Source organism: Mesoplodon mirus (genome assembly GCF_964341445.2).
Source record: "Mesoplodon mirus genome assembly, chromosome: 3".
Lineage (NCBI taxonomy): Eukaryota > Metazoa > Chordata > Mammalia > Artiodactyla > Ziphiidae > Mesoplodon > Mesoplodon mirus.
The window spans coordinates 191,482,898-191,503,583 of NC_138978.1; positions in this window are offsets into that span (position 1 = coordinate 191,482,898).

Genomic DNA, 20,686 nt, shown 5'->3' on the forward strand with positions numbered 1-20,686 from the left:
AAGGAAGTAAATTTTTTCCCCAAATTCACGAAGGTGTAACTGTCAGAATCAATAGTTGAATCCAGATCTCTCCTAACATACAGTCCAAGCACTTTCCGTGTATCACACTGATTCTTCTCAAACCGCAGTAACTTTGCCTCAAGGATGTGTTATCTGTGTATTGATCTTCTGTGGTCTGTCTTGGAGTGGTTTGGTTTCTCCCAAAACAGTGACTGCCTTGGCAGAAACCTTCAACTAGTTTGGGGGAGCAGGTGCTGAACCTCTGCAGTTTACCACAGAGAACTTTTTTGGTTGACCCTGGAATGTACTGACAGTGAGTCTACCATTAAAGAAATACTTTCAATTCTGTCCACAAAGCCTTATTTCACATACCTTTGTACTCACTTGAACTAACTAAAATGGCAGTTACCAAAATAGGGAACTTTCAGATCCTTGCAATCAAGAGGATGGAGAAGAGAATGGGGAGAGTACTCAGCTCTAACAATAGAACCCCACGAGTGTATTTGGACTAAGAGCTCCATTCACGTAGCAGACTGAGGTTGAATGAGATTCTCTTGGGGCCCAAGTACCTTCCTTGGGTGGATGTCAAGGGCCTCTTTGTCTTCAAGAATGCCTCTGTGCTTATTTTCCCTTTTTTTTCTCACCCAAGCACACACACATCCACGAAAAAACCTTTTATTGGTTTTGTATTATGTGTTGAACACTTTAGCTATTATATCTTCTACAGCTTCATCTTTCCAGAAACTGTGGGCCTCTCTTTTCTCTGCCTTTTTGGAGGGTAGCAAAATAGTTGAGAAGGAAGGTGGTAGGTGTGTGTGTCTTTGTGTAAATCTGTATGTAGGGGATTGTGGGTGGAGGATATACAGCAGTTTACAGACTTTGAAAATCTGTGTTATAGTTGTTAAAGTATTTGAAAATATAATTTGAGGGTTCTTAAAAGTAGGTACTTATTTTGCCGGTGGGTTAGAAGTGGTCCTACATAGCATACTAGGAATTTATTATTCAATTTTCTTTTTGTAAATCACATATAATAAATCATTTATGAAAGGTAAATAATATGTTTTTAAACACAACATTTATACATTTAGTAGTTGCTTTATAGTGTGTTCCCCACACATTATATGTAATTGAACAAAGTTGTTTATTATTTAAGATGCATGTTATTTCTTGTTATACCATTGCCCATTTAACAGTCATTAATACAAAGCAAATAGAGTTAATCAGATGGCAGAAATAGGATGTCGTAAAACCAAGAATTGAAAGTTATTCTGCTACTTGTTTATGTATTATTGGTTGTTCAACAGAAAGTTCCACAATTTATTTGTAGAAAGATTCAACCTTTGAATATTGTTACGCAAGGGGTTGAGATAAACAGCTTTGAGTCATTCAACTTCGCTTCTTAATCTTCTGGAAAGTCACATGTGGAAAAGTAACATGAATTTTATGGTAGGAAGGTGTTTTCTTATTGAGAATTGACAGGAGAAGAGCCCTGGCTTGGCTGCCATGAGTCATCATTCCTACCTCCTCTTTGATGGGTACACTGGTGGGTGCCTTTGGCTAAATCATTTAATGTCTCAGAGCTTCGTGTTCTTAACTGGGAAACGCGTTCCTTTCTCTGAAGTGCTCACTTTGTTGGGCCACATGGAGGAATGCATAAGGTGATGCCTGGAATGCTGTTCCCCAGCACTGCCCACGCTGGATCCTTTGCACCCATCTAATCTCAACTAAAAGGCAACTTGTTAGAAAGGCTTGCCCCTCCTGTTCTCCACTGCCCTGCATCTCACCGGATCTTCCCAGTCATGGGCTCTCAGGGCTTATTACTTTTTCGCAGCACTTATTATTATCTGAAATTAGCTTGCTTGTATATTTGTCTACTTGTTTGTTTCCTTTTGCTCCTATAAAATGTAAATTTTGTAAGGTTAAGGAACTTTATGTTTCCTTCTGTCTCCCCTAGGACAGTAGCTAAGACAATGTCTGGCACATAGTAAGCATTGAGCAAACGTATAGAGGCAGAAAATGGACATGAAAAAGGTAAAAAGTGTAAAGCACATGCACGTTGGCTACTTTGATTTCATATTAAAGGCACTTATGTTTTATTCAGATGTGTGTATTGTTAGAGCAGTTTTTCCCCTAGAGGCTTTGAGGGTGTCAGAGGGGTTTTTTTTTTTTTTTTTCTCTCTTTTTAAAAAGGATCTGTGGAGAGTATTGGCTGAGTGAACTATGGTGAAGACACAATAAGCGTAGCTATTAATGCAGGAGCCAAGGATGCAGTTTGTGAAAGGAAATAACATAGGAATGACCCTGTTTTGACCAGGGCCTGGTATGGAAACCGTCTAATTACTAATGGGACTGAACGGGAGGAGATGAAGAGATAAAGCTCTGGTCAAAGAGACTTCATCTCTTGGGTTGTAATGAGAAACCTTGAATATCCAGTTGTACCTGCTGTGACCTAAACCAATTAAAGGTGGTCTTTCATGGATGCCAGCTATTTTTGTGAAAGCTCAGATTTACCTGAGGAAACTTTACTGTTAATAAATTTATTCAGTACAACCACATGGGGAATATCATTTTGATGGGAGAGATAATCCTCAGCAACTTAACCAGCTAAAAACAGAAATGCCTCAATTCCCAGATCAAAATGTGCATACATTAAAGGACAGAGGAAAATAATCTTTTTGCTTTGCTTTGAAAGGCTGGTTGCTTGACTGCCTGGGCCAGTGGAGCAGTAGGTCCTGTTGGCTCATAATGTCAGCTCTAGAATTAAAGTAACCAGGTCCCAATCATGGCCAATCTTTAACTCTATGATTTAATTCCATAAGATGCTATTTCCTCAACTCTAAGATGAAGAGAGTGATGACAGCAACCTTGTAGGGTTGTTCTGAGCGTTAAGTGAGCATTAAGTGGATATATATACATCCATACTAAAAGCAGTATCTGACACATGGGAAGTCCATCACCATGGTTAGCTATTATTGTAGTCTTCCTCTCTTATGTGTCACCCAAAAAGGGGAATAGAGATCTAACTGCTTCTTCAGTGGCTCTGTGGTTTTGCAGATCTAGTTCTTTGCAGTAAAATGTTGCTCCTGTTGTTTCGGAGCTCTGGAGGAGTAGGAATTATCCTAGGTCTTTGACACAGTGGGTAATAAATCAAGTGAAGGGAGAGTCATAGTGGAAGGGAGCAGGGGTTACTGCAGTTGTCCTGTGAGCCTATAGCTTTCCATGGAGATGATTAAATATTGCTAGTTTCCTGTGCTGCTTTTTCAGAAGAAAACTAGTGTTTTTGAAATAAGTCCTTTTCACGAAAGACTCACATTAAAAAAATCTTATCTTTTGGGACATTCATATGAACAGAATATGAGAAAAGTAATTTATGTCTCTTGGTTCTTAAAGGCTTCTGTTTTTATTGGAAATAGAGCTTATTTTTTTACTTCAAAGTATTAAATTAGCAGTATCATTTTTATATAAGGAATTTGAAATGGCTCAGGTTTATTAAACACTCTAAAACTCAGATGAGGAAATGTGTATATGTGTGTGTATCTACATCTATATACACATATATGTAATCTCCATTCTTTTTTTATTGCTTTATTTATGTTTATTGGAGTATACCTGCTTTACAATGTTGTGTTAGTTTCTGCTGTGCAGCAAAGTGAATCAGCCCAACATATACATACATCCCCTCTTTTTTGGATTTCCTTCCCAATTAGGTCACCACAGAGCACTGAGTAGAGTTCCCTGTGCTATACAGTATGTTCTCATTAGTTATCTATTTTATACAGAGTATCGATAGTGTATATATGTCAATCCCAGTCTCCCAATTCATCCCACTCCCCCCTTTCCCCCTTGGCATCCATATGTTTGTTCTCTATGTCTGTGTCTCTATTTCTGCTTTGTAAATAAGATCATCTATACCATTTTTCTAGACTCTACATATATGCATTAATAAACACTACTTGTTTTTCTCTTTCTGATTTACTTCACTCTGTATGACGGTCTCTAGGTCCATCCACGTCTCTACAAATGACCCAATTTCGTTCCTTTTTATGGCTAATATTCCATCGTATAAATGCACCACATCTTCTTTATCCATTCCTTTGTTGATAGACATTTAGGTTGTTTCCATGTCTTGGCTATTGTAAATAGTGCTGCAATGAATATTGGGGTGCATGTGTCTTTTTGCATTATGATTTTCTCTGGGTATATGCCCAGTAGGGGCATTGCTGGATCATATGGTAGTTCTATTTTTAGTTTTTTTAAGGAACCTCCATACTGTTCTCCATAGTGGCTGTATCAATTTACATTCCCACCAACAGTTCAAGAGGGTTCCCTTTTCTCCACACCCTCTCCGGCATTTGTTGTTTGTAGGTTTTTTGATGATGGCCATTCTGACCAGTGTAAGGTGATACGTCCTTGTAGTTTTGATTTGCATTTCTCTAATGATTAGTGATGTTGAGCATCCTTTCATGTGTTTGTTGGCAGTATGTATATCTTCTTTGGAGAAATGTCTGTTTAGGTCTTCTGCTCACTTTTGGATTGGGTTGTTTGTTTTTTTGATACTGAGCTGCATGAGCTGTTTGTATATTTTGGAGATTAATCCTCTGTCAGTTGCTTCATTTGCAAATATTTTCTCCCATCCTGAGGGTTGTCTTTATGTTTTGTTTACGGCTTCCTTTGCTGTGCAAAATCTTTTAAATTTAATTAGGTCCCATTTGTTTAATTTTGTTTTTATTTTCATTTCCTCCAGGAGATGGGTCAAAAAAGACCTTGTTGCATAATCTCCTATCTTTTTAAGTAGTTGTTAAGAGGGGAAAACACAGCTTGCTTTTAAGATTGGTCCTGATTGATAAAGTCCTCTGATATTTGCCCAGGTATCCCTGTTGCATGAAGATCTAGACTTTGTTTCTTTTATTAATTTGTTGGCTTCAATCACAAAATGTGGTGATGTCTCTGCATCAACCAATCCTATAAGCTATCATCAGTACACTCCCTGAGATGTGTGAAGCCATTAGTCCAAAAAAGAAAGTTTTCATATTTAAAAAATAAGTAACAACAATCTTCCAGAAAAATAATTCAGAATAATGATAGTGAAGATGATCCAGGACCTTGGAAAAAGAATGGAGGCAAAGATCGAGACGATGCAAGAAATGTTTAACAAAGACCTAGAAGAATTAGAGAAAAAACACCTAGAAAAATTAAAGAACAAAGAAACAGAGATGAACAATACAATAACTGAAATGAAAAATACACTAGATGGAATCAATAGCAGAATAACTGAGGCAGAAGAACGGATAAGTGACCTGGAAGACAGGATGGTGAAAATATCTGCTGCAGAACAGAATAAAGAAAAAAGAATGAAAAGAAATGAAGACTGCCTAAGAGACCTCTGGAACAACATTAAGCACACCAACATTCGCATTATATGGGTCCCGAAAAGAGAAGAGAGAGAGAAAGGACCCGAGAAAATATTTGAAGAGGTTATAGTCGAAAACTTCCCTCACATGGGAGAGGAAATAGCCACCGAAGTCCAGGGAACGCAGAGAGTCCCAAGCAGGATAAACCCAAGGAGAAACACGCCAAGACACATAGTAATCAAATTGACAAAAATTAAAGACAAAGAAAAATTATTGAAAACAGCAAGGGAAAAATGACAAATAGCATACAAGGGAACTCCCATAAGGTTAACAGCTGATTTCTTAGCAGAAACTCTACAAGCCAGAAGAGTGTGGCACGATATATTTAAAGTGATGAAAGGGAAGGACCTACAACCAAGATTACTCTACCTGGCAAGGATCTCATTCAGATTTGATGGAGAAATCAAAAGCTTCACAGACAAGCAAAAGCTAAGACAATTCACACCACCAAATCACCTCTATGACAAATGCTAAAGGAACTTCTCTAAATGGGGAACACAAGAGAAGGAAAGGAACTACAAAAACAAACCCAAACAGTTAAGAAAATGGTAATAGCAACATACGTATTGATAATCACTTTAAATGTGAATGGATTAAATGTTCCCACCAAAAGACACAGGCTTGCTGAATGATTACAACAAGACCCATATATATGTTGTCTACAAGAGACCCACATCAGACCGAGGGACACATACAGACTGAAAGTGAGGGGATGGAAAAAGATATTCCATGCAAATGGAAATCTAAAGAAAGCTGGAGTAGCAATGCTCATATCAGATAAAATAGACTTTAAAATAAAGTATGTTACAAGAGACAAGGAAGGGCACTACATAACAATAAAGGGATCAATCAAAGAAGCAAATATAACATTTATAGATATGTATGCACCCAACATAGGAGCACCTAAATACGTAAGGTAAATGCTAATAGCTATAAAGAGGAAATTGACAGTAACACAGTAATAGTGGGGGACTTTAACATGTCCCTTAACACCAATGGACAGATAATCCAGACAGAAAATTAACAAGGAAATACAAGCTTTAAATGACATAATAGACCAGAGAGATTAAATTGATATTTATAAGACATTCCATCCGAAAACAGCAGATTACACTTTCTTCTCAAGTGCGCACAGGACATTCTCCAGGATAGGTCACATCTTGGGTTACAGATCAAGCCTTGGTAAATTTAAGGAAGTTGAAATGATATCAAGCATCTTTTCCAACCACAATGCTATGAGATTAGACATAAATTACAGGGAAAAAATGTAAAAAACACAAACACATGGAGGCTAAACAATACGTTATTAAATAACTAAGGGATCACTGAAGAAAAAAAAATATCTAGAAACAAATGGCAACGAAAACACGATGATTCAAAAACTATGGGATGCAATAAAAGCAATTCTAAGAGGGAAGTTTATAACAATACAATCCTACCTCAAGAAACAAGAAAAATCTCAAACAATCTAACCGTACAAGTAAAGGAACTAGAAAAAGAAGAATAAACAAAACCCAAAGTTAGTAGGAGGAAAGAAATCATAAAGATCCGAGCAGAAATAAATGAAATAAAAACAAAACAATAGAAAAGATCAATAAAACTAAAAGCTGGTTCTTTGAGAAGGTAAACAATGATAAACCTTTAGCCAGACTCATCAAGAAAAAAAGGGAGAAGATTCAAATGAACAGAATTAGAAATGAATAAGGAGAAGTAAAAACTGACACTGCAGAAATACAAAGGATCATAAAAGACTACTACAAGCAACTCTATGCCAATAAAATGGACAACCTGGAAGAAATGGACAAATTCGCAGAAAGGTATAACCTTCCATGACTAAACCAGGAAGAAATAGAAAATGTGAACAGACCAATCACTAATTGATGAAATTGAAACTGTAATTTAAAATCTTCCAGCAAACAAAAGTCTAGGACCAGATGGCTTCACAGGTGAATTCTATCAAACATTGAGAGAAGAGCTAACACCCATCCTTCTCAAACTCTTCCAAAAAATTGCAGAGGAAGGAACACTCGCAAACTCATTCTATGAGGCCACCATCACCCTGATTCCAAAACCAAAGAAACTACAAAAAAAGAAAATTACAGACCAATATCACTGATGAATATAGATGCAAAAAACCTCAACAAAATAATAGCAAACAGAATCCAACAGCACATTAAAGGGATCATACACTGTGATCAAGTGGGATTTATCCCAGGAATGCAAGGATTCTTCAATATATGTGAATCTATCAATGTGATACACCATATTAACAAATTGAAGAAGAAAAACCATATGATCATCTCAATAGATGCAGAAAAAGCTTTTGACAAAATTCAACACCCATTTATGGTAAAAACTCCCCAGAAAGTGGTCATAGAGGGAATCTACCTCAACATAATAAAGGCCATAAATGACAAACCCACAACAAACATCATTCTCAATGGTGAAAAACTGAAAGCATTTTCTGTAAGATCAGGAAGAAGACCTGGATGTCCACTCTCACCACTATTATTCAGCATAGTTTTGGAAGTCCTAGCCATGGCAATCAGAGAAGAAAAAGAAATAAAACGAATACAAATTGGAAAAGAAGAAGTAAAATAGTCACTGTTTGCTGATGACATGATACTATACATACAAAATCCTAAAGATGTCACCAGAAATCTACTAGAGCTAATCAGTGAATTTGGTTCAGTTGCAAGATACAAAATTAATGCACAGAAATCTCTTGCATTCCTATACACTAACAATGAAAGATTATTAAGAGAAATTAAGGAAACAATCCCATTCACCATTGCAACAAAAAGAATAAAGTACCTAGGAATAAACATACAGGTAAAAGACCTGTACTCAGAAAATGATAAGACACTGATGAAAGATATCAAAGATGACACAAACAGGTGGAGGGATATACCATGTTCTTGGATTGGAAGAATCAATATTGTGAAAATGACTATGGTACCCAAAGCAATCTCCAGATTCAATGCAGGTTCAGTGCAATCCCAATCCAATTACCAATGGCATTTTTTACAGAACTTGAACAAAAAATCTTAAAATTTGTATGGAGACACAAAAGACCCCAAATAGCCCAAGCAATCTTGAGGGAAAAAAAAGGAGCTGGAGGAATCAGACTCCCTGACTTCAGACTATACTACAAAGCTACAGTAATCAAGACAATATGGTACTGGCACGAAACAAATATAGATCAATGGAACAGGATAGAAAACCCAGAGATAAACCCACGCACCTGTGGTCAACTAATCTGTGACAAAGAAGGCAAGGATATACAATGGAGAAAAGACAGTCTCTTCAATAAGTGGTGTTGGGAAAACTGGACAGCTACATGTAAAGGAACAAAATTAGAACACTCCCTAACACCATAAACAAAAATAAACTCAAAGTTGGTTAAAGACCTGAACGTAAGACCAGACACTATAAAACTCTTAGAGGAAAACATAGGAAGAACACTCTTTGATATAAATCACAGAGAGATCCTTTTTGACCCACCTCCTAGAGTAATGGAAATAAAAACAAAACTTAAAAGCTTTTGCATAGCAAAGGAAACTATAAACAGGACCAAAAGACAACCCTCAGAATGGGAGAAAATATTCTCAATGAATCAATGGACAAAGGATTAATCTCCAAAATATATAAACATCTCATTCAGCTCAATATTAAAACAAACAAACAACCTAATCCAAAAATGGACAGAAGACCTAAATAGACATTTCTCCAAAGAAGAGATACAGATGGCCAAGAGGCCCATGAAAAGATGCTCAACATCACTAATTACCAGAGAAATGCAAATCAGAACAATGAGTTATCCCTCATGCTGGTTAGAATAGGCATCATCAGAAAATCTACAACAGCAAATACTGGAGAAAAGGGAACCCTCTTGCACTGTTGGTGGGAATGTAGATTGATTCAACCACTATGGAGAACAGTATGGAGGTTCCTTAAAAAACTAAAAATAGAATTACCATATGACCCAGCAATCCCACTACTGGGCATATACTCAGAGAAAACCATAATTCACAAAGACACATGCACCCCAATGTTCATTGCAGCACTATTTACAATAGCCAGGTCATGGAAGCAACTGAAATGCCCACTGACAGACAAATGGATAAAGAGGTTGTGGTACATATGTACAGTGGAATATTCCTCAGCCATGAAAAGGAACGAAATGGGGTCATTTGTAGAGACGTGGATGGACCTAGAGACTTTATCATAAAGAGTGAAGCAAGTCAGAAAGAGAAAAACAAATATTGTATATTATCGCATATATGTGGAATCTAGAAAAGTGGTATGGATGAACCGGTTTGCAAGGAAGAAACAGAGACAGATGTAGAGAACAAACGTATGGACACCAAGGGGTGAAAGCAGGGTGGGTGGTGGTGGTGTGATGAATTGGGAGATTGGGATTGACATATATACTAATATGTATAAAATAGGTAACTAGTAAGAACCTGCTGTATAAAAAAATAAAATTCAAATAAAAAGTAAAATGTAGTTAAAAAAAAAAAAGATTTGTGAGGGAAGTACTGAGAACCATGGTTACGGCTCTCATTGTCTCCAACCATGCACCAGAGTGTCTCCTGGGATAGAGATCCAAGGATACATAAACAAGGTACTTGCCCCTAAGGGAACTCAAAGTTTGGAGATGGAGGGGAGAGGGAAAAACTGGGAAACAGAAGTACCATGGAATATCTCAAGTAATTCTCATTATTATGGTCCCTGTGTGTAACCCGGTTTATCCAGGAGGTAGCCGTGTGATTCCCTAGACAAATAAATACTTCTGGGATCTTGTCTGCCAAAGCCATTTCCAGCAATATGTACAGCTCTGAATTTTGCTTTAAAATTATATATCTACATCGACATATCTATATATATCCATTGTTTTCCTTTGAGGCTTTGTTCTGTCACATCTTGAGTCATTATTGGGTTTATGCTTACAGGATGTTCTGGTCCAAGTTGCTCCCAGGTGTCTGGAGGTGACCTGTTCTCAGAAAGCTGGTTGGGAGCTTTTCTTGCCTTCTAGCCGCAACTTCGCTGTTTCAGCTAAGCCTTTAATGGATTTTGCTTTAGATCAGCTGCAAACAGTGAATGTCTGTCCTGAAGTGATATATTTGGTGGAGACTCTATTGATGTAGCAAAATGTATTGATAAACACATCTTTCTTCCCAAACTGTTTGAATTGTTACATTTACCAAATACAAATTACTTAGCTCTATGTCTCTTTTTGTTCTTTCTATTCTCTTCAATTAAGTAAGTATTTATTAATGATCCTGTTGTGCAGCCGTGTTATTCTTGACTTAGCCTTATGAGTTTAACTACCGTGGAATTGCAACATATTTTACTATGTAAGACAGCAATTCTTTTCTCATCAGTCATACTTTTTAAAAAAAAATTGTAAAGAAATCCTTGCCCTTTCATTTTCTCAGGTTAATTTTGTCAATGAAAAATTACTATGTCTGTTAGAATTTCATTAAATTTAGAAATCAATTTGAAGATGCCTGCATCTTAACACTATTTATTCCTCAAATTCCTGGAAGTCATTTATGTGTCTCAACAAAGTTTTATAGTTCAGGAATTTTGAAGCTACTGGGAACAAACTGGAAAATTAACTGGAATTATGAAGTCTGTGAATTCAGAGGATCCACCTTGCCATCTCAGCTGAATGTTAATCATGATAATAAAATTAGATTTTGGAAAGTAGTTTCATAGCAACCATCTTATTTTATCCTCTCGTTTATTGTAAATAGTATAATTCCTAAAATCCCCAATTTTACACATTCCCTCTGCCCAAGTTGCTCTTTTATCCCCATAAATGTATCTTTAAATCATGTATTTCCTTCAAAGTCAGCTAGAAAATTAGTCTTCTGCAGAGCATTTCTTTTTTTCTCTCAGTTTTATTGAGAAATGGTTGATATATAACATGATATTAGTTTAAAGTGTGCAACGTAATAATTTGATAGATGTATATGTTGCAAAGTGATCACCATAATAAACTTAGTTATCCCAGGGCATTCCCTGATCTCCCCAACTCACTCAAAGAAGTACTCTTCTCTCTTAAATGCCTTTGTCTCTGTCTGTCATAGGAAATATATAATTTGCATTTAATTATGTGTTTGCAAGTCTCTGGGTCGCTATAGCACCCAGCACAGGGCCTGTTAATAGTGGGGCACCCAAGTGGCCATATTGTTAATGGTTGCCTGGCTTCCTGGCCACATGGCCGTGAGGATGGAGAAGCTGCTGTGCATGTCGGTTTCCATGTGCACCCAGACCACCAAGGAGCAGCATTCACCTATAGTTATGAAACCCACATTTTAAGCTTAGGATACCTGTCACCATTACCAGCTTTATCTCATGTTTTGTGTCACAACCTTACTATGTAAAAAATTATGACAGTAATGAGTCCTCTGAGAGAATATTGGAAATGTCATAGATGCAAAATAATCCTTAATCAGATCTACCCTTCCTCTTCTTTCTCTTTTCCTTCTCTCTTTTCTTGCTACTGTTCTAGGTATTTTTATACTTTTATAGGAGTGCTTTGTGAAACCCAGATCTGTTTATATATAGCTACATTTTTATCACCTTAAGATGATTAGAAGAGGTATAATATGTTTCATTAAAAAGGCAGTAATATAATGTGTTGTGTTTCATTAAAAAGGCAGTAATATAATGTCTTGTATCGTTAAGTCCATGTAGCACCTTAAACACACAACAGGATGCAAATACATCTGCGAGTGTACCTATATATAAGCTTACAAGGATATATATTTACACACACACACACACACACACACACATATATTCCCATAAAACAGTCCTTCAAATGAACACTCAAAGACTTTGATGGAGTGGACAGATAGGTGTGATATAGCCCTGTTTGTATGTTACGATAAACAGAGGATGCCCTGATTCTTTAGGGTTTTTATTGGTCAAAATAAACCATGTTGTATATTAAAGACAGGAAGAACCATGATCAAGCATTGAAATAGTTATTATATTAGCATTCCCAGCTTCCATGCCACTTGCAAAGAAAGGAGCATTTCTCATCTCATTCTTAAAGAAATATAAAGGGAAATTCACTGTAGTTTGCTTTTGTAAGCATAATGAAATACAAATAGTAAACACGGAGTCCTGACTGGTGGGGGAAATCCATGTCACTATTTTGTGTCCCAGTTTATTTTTTATTCTGCTATAACCTTTGATCAACACCAGTTCCTTTCCTTTCTCTCCAAACAGAAAGAGGTCAACATAAACATGCCTGTCAAGGATCTGACAGATTTATTGTGCAAGTTAGATTTTGTTGGAGTGTTCTCCCCTTACATTTTGCCTCAGGAGCTGGATATTTTTTTTCCTTTCTTGAAATATATATGTTTTCATCTCCTGAAAGAATGCAAACATAAAACACATAGGTTATTCCAGGAACTTTGAAATATGGTATACTAGCTAAAAAAAAAGTTATGAGAATATTCTTCATTGCTTGGAGATCTATGATGATAATGAATGAAATGAAATGATAATGAAAAATGATAATGAAAAAATAATATGTGAACAGTGAGACATCTGAGAGCTTAATGGATATATTCAAAAATAAGACTTGCATATTCCTTATGTGAGCTTTTTAATTTTTATTTTTTTCAAATGGAGCTCAGTCTATGCATCAGAAGTCACACGAAAATGGAGGCATTTTAACATACGGGTCAGGAGAAAATATCACTGTCTCTGCCCCACATCCTTTTTTTTAAAAAAAAAAAATTATCACCTAGATAATTCAGGTTAATTATCTTTCTGACCTAAATCTTCTGGGAAATGACTTTAATTATCCAGTTAACCTTGTATGTGTACAAAGTTTAAGTAAGGCACAGGCCCAGAAGACTATGTCTTTTAAAGTGTAAATTCAGTTAACCTGTTTATTGACATCATGTGATTAAAAATATGAAGAAAAATGATTTTTCAGTTTAACTGGAATGAACTTAGGCCCTTTGCTGAGCTCAGAGACCAGGTACAACATCATCCAATGACCAGGAGGTCATGGGAGAGCTGATCAAGTATGTCCTGGTTTGGAACAGCCCTCCTACCCTAGGCTGACTTTGAGCCCAGTTGAGTGCTGTTAGCAGTTTCCTAGGGCTGCTAGGAAACATACCACACACTGCTTGGCTTAAAGCAACAACAGAAATAACTTCTCTCACAGTTTTGGAGCCTGAAATTCCAAAATCATGGTGTTAGCAGGGCCGTGTTGCCCTGAAGACTCGGTAAAAATCCTTCCTTGATTCTTCCCAGCCTCTGGTGGTGGCCATTAATCCTTGGTGTTCCCTGCCTTGCAGCCATGCCACTCCAGTCTCTGCCTCTGTCATCCTTATGGTGTTCTCCTATGTGTCCATTAGGCTGTCTGTTTTTTTTTTTAATTGAAGTATAGTTGATTTACAATGTTGTGCTAGTTTCAGGTGTACAGCAAAGTGATTCAGAGATATATATATATATATATATATATATATATATATATATATATATTTGTTTGTTTTGTTTTGTTTTACAGATTTTTTTCCCCTTATATGTTATTACAAAATATTGAGTATAGTTCCCTGTGCTATACAGTAGGTCCTTGTTGGTTATCTATTTTGTATGTAGTAGTGTGTGTCTGTTAATCCCAAACTCCTAATTTATTCCACCCCCCCACTTTCCTCTTTGTTAACCGTAAGTTTTTTTTGTTATTGTTTTTTTCTGTGGGTCTATTTCTGTTTTGTAAATAAGTTAATTTGTATCTTTTTCTTTTAAGATTTCACATATAAGGGATATCATATGGTATTTGTCTTTCTCTTTCTGACTTACTACACTTAGTATAACAATCTCTAGGTCTGTCCATGTTGCTGCAAATGGCATTATTTCGTTATATTATTTTTGTGGCTGAGAAATATTCCAGTGTGTATGTATATATACCACATCTTCTTTATCCATTCCTCTGTCGATGGACATTTAGGTTGCTTCCATGTCTTGGCTATTGTAAATAGTGCTGCTATGAGCATTGGGGTACTTGTATCTTTTCAAATTATAGATTTCTCCAGGTATACGCCCAGGAGTGGGATTGCAGGGATTGTGGTGTTTTATAAGGACACTTGGATTAGGGATTACTCTAGTCTAGTATGAACTCATCTTAACTAACTATACCAACAACCTTATTTCTAGGTCAGATCACATTCTGAGGTGCTGGGGGTTAGGGGACACAAATTCAACCCATAACACATGTCCAGTTGTATCATCAGGATGCTGGTCTGCCCTCCATTGCCGAACTCCACAAAGGCCTCCACAATGACCTACCTAATGAGCATTTTTATGTTTCAGCAATACCCAACCTCCGGATGGTATTGCCACTGCTGATTACTCCTGCCAACCTGAATTCTCCCCTCCCTTGGCTACTTGGCAATGTTACCGAACCAGACTTGGGTCCGCTTGCCATGTGTAGCAAAGCCAATCTACTGACACCAGGTTGTGTTGAAGGAAAGGACAATGTTTATTGCAGGGCACCAAGCAAGGAGAACAGGCAGCTCATGCTCAAAAGACCTGAACTCTCCAGAGTTCCTTTTAGGGAAGGAGTTTTAAAGGCAGTGTGAGGGAGGGGACTGCAGGGGGCGTGATCAGCTCCTGCACAATTCTTGGATTGGTTGGCGTCAAGGTGAAGCTTCAAGCATCGTCAACCTTCTGGATTCAACCAGTCTAGGGTCTGTGTACTTGTGGTCAGCGGTTTTCATCCGGAGGGGTCTGCTTCCTGTAAAAACAACTTAGGAATGTGTGTCAAGCCTTTATCTGTATCCTTCAGGGAACTGAGAGTTATGTGGCGCTGCTGTGTGGTGGATTTATAGTCTAGATTGTTACCAGTTTCCCGGCCCAGCAGCTCTCCTTTGTTTCTACGTCTTCCTGTTTCTCAATCTTTAACTCTTGAGTCAGCCTTTTGAGACCCAAGGGAGGCCTGGGAGACTAAAGCAGAAGCCTTTCACTTCAAAGGACAGGGACACAGGGCCTTGCATACCGTTTCAGTCCTTCCTTTTCTTTGATACTCCTCAGTCTGGAGGGGAACAGCTTCAGGAAAAGACAGGAAGTAAAGTTTTGGATAGAGAGGTTGATCATAAACTCAGCAGCAGAGGAACTCAGTTTTAGGGGGAGTCCCTGCTACGTAGAACTGGTGATTATCTGAATGATCGGAAATTTTTGGCTGCCATCTCCTACTACTCTAGTTGCGCCAAGGCTTGTCTGCTGAACCAAACCCATATCACTTCTGACTTCCCCATTTTGGTGTTCTGTGGCCTTGTCTGTGTTCTCCAGGGTCCTAACGTTTAATTTTTCTTTTCTGGTAGGCTTTGCCCAGGTGACATCATCCACCCGTCTGCCTTCAACTACCACTTGTATGCTGATAATTACCTCGTTCATACGTCAGTCCAAGATCTTACCTCTCAACTGCCTCCTGAAACTGTCCCTGTGGAACTAAGCCAGGTAACTTAAACTTTTAATACCTCAAACTGAGCATGCGTCTCCCTCAGAGGCAGAAGTTTAGGTATCATCATTCTAGAATCCTACTTCTCTTTAAACTACCCAAAGTCACTTGATAATTAAGTCTCATCTATTCAACTTTTTAAACAAGTCTTGTTTGAACCTTCCTAACCACTCCCCAGTTACTGCCTAAGTTCAAGCCCTAAGTTTTTTTTTCATGGACTAGGGCAATCCCTTTCCTATAGGTCCCTCTGTTTGCAGACATATCCCACTTTAATCAATTCTCTGCATGATATCTAGGGTGATTTTAAAACAGCATTTCTGAACACATCTCTTTCTTGCTTAAAACCACCACCAGCATAGTTTAATGATGCATTTTCAACCTCTTAATTCAGTTTTGGAGCCCTTTCTATCTCTCTTGCCATGTCTCCTGCATGGCTCCCATGCTGAGCTATGTGCTGTTCCCTGGATGAAGTATGCTGTTCCATGCTCTTATACCTATGCTCCTGAAATTTGCTGTGCTAGGAGTAGACTCCCACTATATCTCATCCTGCTAACCTCTGAGCCATTTAAAGTCTTTTAAAGTACAGCTTAAGGAAATTTTTATAACTGACAGAGAACCTAGACTACGATCGAACACTTGTTTGGAGATCTGGATTGTTTGAATCCGATTTAAGTTTGATTTTTATCAGTCAACACAAAGATGAAGGGTCTCCTTCCGGCCATTGCAGCATGAATTGGAAAACTGAGGTGCACTAATAGAGTTCTTCTGTCCGCTGTTATTGCTCAATTACTTTGAAACCAAAGCACATGTGGAGGTGGGTTAAAGCAGTCCTAGGATTAAGCTGGAGTGATGACTCTCTAGCTGGCAGTTCCACTGAGTGGCTATTAAAGCTACTTGGGCTCAAAAATGAGTACCTATTGTGAGAGAGTTTCACTTCGAATGGAAAAGTAATGTACTGCATGGTCAGCAATGCGGTTGAGGTAGGCTGTCTTGGAACTGAACTGAAAATCACTTCATCAATCACGAATTTTTGGCTGTCATAATGACTGAATTACCTGGGTGAACTCTAGTGCGATGAAAAAGAACCTAGTTATGTGGACGGTCTGACCTCTCTGTCATCAGTTGTACAGCAATCTGCTTGATGACTCTGTGACTGGCCTCAACTATCTGGAAAATGATCAATTTTCTGTCATGTCTAATCCTGTCTGTATTTTAATGCAGGCTGCTGCTAAAACTGCATTGTACTCAATTCTCCGTCACTGGTGAACAAGGTCACTGTAATTGGTAATAAATGAAGTCTTTTCTCATCATGTGAATGGGGGATTCAGATTTAAACAGTGCCTTAAAAATGAATCATTTAATTTAATCAGACTGTCTGCAGTTAAGTGGTAGTACTTCCCTCAAGTATGCCTTGAAAAACCTTGTGTTGTTATTTCAGAATTTCCACTGCTGACTTTTATCATGATTTTGAAAATATCAGATGTTTTGACACCTGCGTCAATTTGACTCTTTCTTCTATTTTATTCTCATGTTACATTCTTGAGGGTGTGTTAATGACAAAATAAATAAAATTGCTCCAACTAGACAGTGGGTGATACAATAAGAGTCACTTGTGATTTGCAAGCTGCAGAATCTCTACAAATAGCCATTGGTCTACTGATAATGGAGAGAGTGACTATAAATACTTAGGATAAAAAAAAGCCTCAGGTTTTTGATTTCTTTAAATACACACTTGCATACTTGTTTTAACAGTGGGAACCCTAACATTGGACACAGGCTAAGAAAAAGGCTAATAATATTTACGTGCTTTAGTTGCCAGATCACTAAACCTAATTTACTCTCATGGATAGTGAATGAAATGTTGGGATTAAGTGAAATTTAATTTACATAATCCTGAAGTAAGGATTTCTTGCAGACTATGTTAATAGCAGCAGTTCCTTTCAGAAACTCTTTTTGGTTGGCATTTATAATGATTAAGGCATACAGGTATTTTATCTGCCATAATCAGTCTTCAGTTTACTATTCCATTCATCAATTGTACTATCAGTACACTTTAAAAGAGCTCTTACAGAGATAGATTTAAGAATGATTCTAATTACTCTACTTAAAAAAAAAGCTTAGAGAGTAAAGTATAATTTTCCTTTAAAACTTATATGTAGAAACCAGAAGTTCAAGAAATTTATACCAAGTGATAGATATGGTCAAAATAAAGTTCACTTGAGTTATAAAAATTAAAGAGGCAGTTCTGAAAAATTCAGAATTCATGAATTCAAGAATACATTTAGAATGTAAATTAACAAAAGGAATAAAAGCCCTCACATGTAGTAAACTTTCTTAAAATAGATTACCTTCATGATCCAGCATGTTTAGTCTTTGATGTATGCCCCCAAAAATGCATGCACACGTGCATCAAAAAAGATTTGCATAGGAATGAACAGAGTTTCATTTTTCATGTTAACCCTAAATGGACCATGACCTAAATTCCCTCCAAAATAAAATGGATCAATAAATTGTGATGGGTTCATACAATGGAATTCTCTACACAATGAAGATAAGTAAGTTAAAGCTACAGCAACAACATGATGATCTCATGCGTATACTTTGGAGCAAAAGAAGCCTGACAACAAAATACAGGACGCATACTTCCATTTATATAAAGTCCCAATTACACTAAGTGTTATAAGTCACCACAGGTCCTTTCAAGGAGGAGGAAGGAGGTATTAATTGGGAGGGAACACGAAGAAGGCTACTGGGGGCATTCTTTCTTGATCTGGGTGGTTGTTACATAGATTTATTCACTTTGTGATAATTCCGCGGTGATTTGTAAACTTTTCTCTATCCATATTATACTTCAGTAAAGCAGTTTTTGAAATTAGATTTTTAAAAAGATCCTTGAAAACTTCTCTAATATACAGGAAAAGCAGTATTTTTTTTACAAGTCAAGCAGTGCATCAGTTTTAAGTTGCTTCTTGATTTTTTAAAAATTATTAACTATAGTTGCCATGCTGTACATTATATCTGCATTACTTATTTATTTTATAACTGGAAGTTTGTACCTTTTGGAATCTTTCACCCATTTCCTGTTATTATATAATAAAGATGCTGAGAGAAAAACTATGAACAATAGAGAAATAGATAATGCAGAATGGTGTGGTGGAAACAACTAGTGATTTTCAGTCAAATGATTTGAGTTTTATTAGCTGCTATGATAGTGATCTTTAATTTTCATGTCCATCAGCTGATATATAATTAATCTTATATATATAAAATGTGACAATGTAGATAAAAACACTTTGAAATGCTAACCAAAAATATCGCTTTAAATCAATACTACTGATATTTGACATAGAGATTTCGATATGTGTCTCCAGGAAGCCTGGACAACTGACTGGAAAGAACCTGAAAGACACCTAATCAAATGATGTATTAAAATCCAAACAATCAATAGCATCATCTATTCTTTAATGTGCCAGTCATATAATTTTTAAAAGAAGGAGTTCATTTGATGTGATTTGTTTCTGGTTCAGACTATAATATTTTGGAAATGGAAGCAGTCAGATATTATCTTTGAATGTTGGAATGTGTTCCCATTTGGCCAGTTGAATTAATTTTAATTAATTAATTCAATTGAATTAATTTAATTGAATCAATTCGATTAATTAAATCAAATCAATTCTAATTAAATTTAATTAATTTTAATTAAATTGAATTAATTTTAATTAATTAAATTGGACACTGGTGTCCTAAGGTACTGCAGAATTGTAAATAACACAGACACCTTGCCCTTAAGTAGTCACAGCTTTAAGCAGTGAAACTTTTGAGAACCTACTGGGGGTGTGGCAGGTCAGAGATGGAGCTGGTCACTGGTAAGAAAAACAATTAGTAGCTGCTAATATTGTGGAAATTGGGGGCAAAGCTCAAAGGAGGAAGAGAGGCAAAATCAGGAATGAAAAAACAAATCTGAGTTTCTGAAAGTTTCCTGAGGGACATAGAGGCAGAAATCAAACCCTCCCTAAACAAACAAAACAAAACATCGCTGCAATATTGGGAAGGTCCACCAAGCATTTGTGACCTCAGAGTCCAAGATTCAGTCCGGGAATCATAATGGGGTGAATGTCTTCAGGAAGTCCCATTAGCTGGCTAAGAAAGATCAAAGACACTGTTACTATTTTTTTGAGAAAGCTGTCTCTGGGTAACGAGACATCATGTGCAGTGTTTACTGAATAACAAAAATATCCTTTCCCTAACTCCCTACCCCTACCTTGTACCTAGGAACTAATTTAAATTGTTTCATAGAACTTCCAAAATACTTAAAAATAAAATGATTCAAAATTCTAAAGCTTTCACTTATAGCCTGATCAAGTCCATCTAGCATTATCTTTTAGATAAAATATATAACCTGGTTAGGTTACATCTTTATTTTTCTCTTCTCTGGCATATATTTTTAAACTTGAGAGCTCTTATTTAGTGATGAGTGGCCATGATGATAGTGCTTTGTTAGCCAAATTAAGGGTGTTGCTTTCAACAAAAGTTTATTGAAATTACTACTTGCTAGGTACTTTTCCGAACGCTTTATAACTATGTGAATTTTTCAGTTTAGGCAACAGTAGGCTTTGTTGATTCATCTAGGAAATTCAGTCTTTAAGTTGAACATTTGAAGTATGTAGAATCCTTAAAAATTCATTTGTGTCTGTAATTGTTTGAAATCTGTACTGATGCAGCACAAAATATTTCCATTGAAACTTTCCAAAAGAACTAACTGCATTCTGTGATTGAATAG